At 42.7% G+C, this 3711-nt stretch overlaps 1 non-coding gene across 1 annotated transcript; it reads right to left on the bottom strand.

Annotated features, from left to right (window-relative positions):
• Nucleotides 1-3368: 3368 nt before the first annotated feature.
• On the bottom strand, nucleotides 3369-3430 carry LOC112205933 (U7 small nuclear RNA). The gene has a single exon (XR_002940071.1). It is a non-coding gene; the product is annotated as a U7 small nuclear RNA (small nuclear RNA).
• Nucleotides 3431-3711: the final 281 nt, after the last annotated feature.

Here is a 3711-nt window from a genome sequence, read left to right as displayed (position 1 = left end):
GATCCTCGCAAGTAGCTGGGATTCCAGGTGCGCGCCACCACATCCAGCTAATTTTTGTATTAAAATTTTTTTTTTAATAAACATTTTGACAATTGAGATGGGGTCTTGTTATGTTGCCCAGGCTGGTCTTGAACTCCTGGGCTCAAGCGATCCTCCCACCTCGGCCTCCCAAAGTGCTGGGATTGCAGGCATGAGCCACCATGCCTGGCCAATTTTTGTATTTTTTGTAGAGATGGGGCTCTGTTGCCCAGGCTGGTCTCAAACTCCCTGGGCTCAAACGATCCACCTGCCTTGGCCTCCCAAAGTGCTGGATTACAGGTGTGAGCCACCGTGCCCAGCCTTCTTTTTCCTTCTTTTCTGAATTTGTGGTGAACTCCTTAGAATAGGTTTCTAGAAGTAAAACGACAGGGTCAAGCAAGAAGAATGTTTTTATGGTTCTTTGATGTACTCATATTGCCAAATTATTTTAAAAGCCCATGCCTTGTGAATCTGGGTGATTTGCACGTTGTTATGGCCTGGTGAGCCCTTGGAGAGCTTGTCCTGATTTGTACTCCCAGCAGCCATGTCTGAAGGTCCCAGGACTTTTCTAGGCTCTCTTGGGCCCCAACAGCGGCCAGAGTGAAGTGAGAACATCCGCCCTCAAAACGCAGATGATTCCTGCTGCCCCGTCTCTGGGCCTGGAGCGCCCCCTACAGCCCACCTGAGGACTTTGTCCAGGTATGGCCTGAGCAGGTGCAGAGTGGGTCACAGCCTTTCTGAGGTTGCCATTGTGCCTTAGGCAGTACAGGAACACAAGCCATGACGTGTCAGCCTCCTGACACAGCACTTTCCTGCTCTCGGCTGCTCTGACATGAGAGAGCTCTTCTTTTTCTTGACCTAAAATCTGTTTCCTTGGTGTTTCCTCTTAATGCTCAAGTGTTATCCCTCAGGGCCACACGTAGCCACTCTGCTCACTTATCCCTGTGGCCTTTCTTCCCCTCCATCTCACCTTCCCTCATGGCCTTCAAGCTTCTCCACCAGCTAGTTCTGCTTGAGCTTGGGGCAAGGTCTCTCACTTCCTTGAGTCTCAGTTTTCCTCATCTGTGGAATGGACAATTATCTCTATCCTGCAGAGTTATTGTAAAGATTCAAAATCATACCAATGAAAAGCCTGGCTCAGATTTTTGGCTAAAGATGAGAGGCTGAGCACATGGATTTTCCTCTCCTCCTCCTGAATATACACTGAAAGAAAGTAAGGAAGGATAAAGAGGAAAAAAGAAAAACCAATAAAAGAGCTGTGTTGGGGGAGATGGCTTGGACAGTACATCAAGAGATCAGAGATTTTACCATTCTGGAATACTGGAATGAGTTAAATCACATTTATGGGTAAATGGGAGTAGAGAAAGCCACAGCTCAAATCAAGAAGTGTGGAAGTCTATAGGAGATTTTGGGGTGCTTTGTTTTATTTTGGTGGGGTGAGGTGAGGCCAAGAAAGCAGAAGAGGAAGGAGGAGTAAAAACCAAGATGGCAGTTAATGGAAGGTCTGGCTGTAGAACTGACATGTGTTTGTCACACTTACCTCCTGTACACTAGTTTGGGCAGCCCCACCATTTTCCCCCAGTCTGAGACTGCAAGATTTTCTCTGAAGAAATTGAATAACCAGCCTAGGAGGAGCCAGGGCTTCCAGAGGTGGGTCAACTCCACAGAAGATGGCCCTTCTTGTTTTGACCCCAAGGGGTGGCCAAACTTGGCTACCATCTCTCCACCTGGGCATGCTAAAACCAAGCTTGCCAGTCAGCAAACTCCGCTCACCCACAGAGTCTGCTTTCAGCTCAAAGAAGCAGAAATAATTCAAGGAAAACTTAACAATATATTATCCCTAGGTCAGAGTATAAAATCTGGCTTATAATAGGAATTTAATAAATATTTGTTTGGACCTCCAAAAAAAGAGAAAACAATAAGAAATTAAAACCGTTTAACTCATCAGAGTGATTCAAGAAATAACTCCAGGCTAGGCGCGGTGGCTCAGGCTTGTAATCCCAGCACTTTGGGAGGCAGAGGCGGGTGGATCATCTGAGGTCAGGAGTTCGAGACCAGCCTGACCAACATGGAGAAACCCCGTCTTTACTAAAAAAGAAATGCAAAATTAGCCAGGAGTGGTGGCACATGCCTGTAGTCCCAGCTGCTCGGGAGGCTGAGGCAGGAGAACCGCTTGAACCCAGGAGGCGGAGCTTGCAGTGAGCCAAGATCGCACCATTGCACTCCAGCCTGGGCAACAAGAACAACACTCTGTCTCAAAAAAAACAAAAACAAAAACTCCACTCATAAAATAAAAACAGAATATTATGATGAAGAGACATTCAAAGAAGAAGAGGCCCTTATATATTTAAGTATAGTTGACAAAATTTTTAAACATCAGTGAAAGTACTACAAAAAGTACTTTTCTAATGTCCCACTTAAAAAGGTGAAAGAGAGAGAGACACATACACACAGAAAGACAGAAATAGATGCATACTAAAGGAAAATATTTTGAGACATAGAGGATTGATCCAGGAAAACCAGTAACCACTGATAGGAGTTTTGGAAGAGAAAATGGAATGGAGGGGTGAAAATTACTAAAGAAATAATCGTTTTCCAAGACTTTAGGGGAAAAAAGTCAGTCTTCAGAATGAAAAGGTCTAGCAAACACAGAGCAGTTTGAATGAAAAAAAGGAACATTCAAATTTGGACCCATACTACATATCCTAGAGTGCCAATGATAAGTTAAACACCCAAAAGCTTCCAGTGAGAAATAAAAGGCAGGTAATGTTGGTGTTCACAACAGCAACACTGACTCTCAGAAGACATGGAGCAATGCCTTCAAAAGTGCTAAGAGAAAATGATATTGAACTTAAACTGATATCCAATCAAACTGTCAGTAAGGCATGAGAGAAAAATAAAGATATTTTCTGACATTTAGGGACTCTGAAGTTTCTCCCAATTCATCCTTTTGGTAAAAAATTGCTTGAGGATGTACTCCAGCAAAATGAAAAGGAGTCCAAAATAGAGAATGATAGGGGAATCCAAGAAGCAATGGTTCTAAACTAGGAGAGCAATGAAAATACATCCCAGAATGACAGTTGTATAGCAGATCTGGAAACAAGTCAGTGAATATTAGATCACTCAACAAATAGTGTGATTAAAAATGGAATTATCTTCATGATAGAGTAAAAAAGACATATCTGCCCATGTGCCTATACAAGGGGGAAAAAAGACAGTTGAAATGCCAGGAAAAACATAAAAGTCCTGTAAGGAAATAATAGTCCAAACTGTAAGCAAACTAAAATGTGACCTGATTCTGAGCAAGTCTCAGAAGAGAATATTCTTCTTTCTTTTATTTCTATTTTTTTATGGGTTTTCTGTTGAGAAGCAGAAAATCTGCTAGACAAATTCTGAAAGACCTTAACTTCTTTCTCTAAGTGGCCCACGTTTATTGAGTTACATATTCTTCTTTGTGGATCCATTTATCCTTGGCTCTCCAGTAAACAGTACTTACATAATCATAATATTGTAAAAATGATTTATTAATTTTATTATTATTATTTTTTAGAGACAGGCTCTTACTGTGTCAGGCTGGAGTGCAGTGGCATGATCATAGCTTGCTACAGCCTCAAACTCCTAGGCTCAAGCAATCCTCTTGCCTTAGCCTCCCAAAGTGCTGAGATTACAGGCATGAGCCACCACATCTGGCTT

The sequence above is a fragment of the Pan troglodytes genome, chromosome 18 (assembly GCF_028858775.2).
Source record: "Pan troglodytes isolate AG18354 chromosome 18, NHGRI_mPanTro3-v2.0_pri, whole genome shotgun sequence".
Lineage (NCBI taxonomy): Eukaryota > Metazoa > Chordata > Mammalia > Primates > Hominidae > Pan > Pan troglodytes.
The sequence above is the reverse complement of the archived record's forward strand: the minus strand, read 5'-3'. Positions and strand labels throughout refer to the sequence as shown.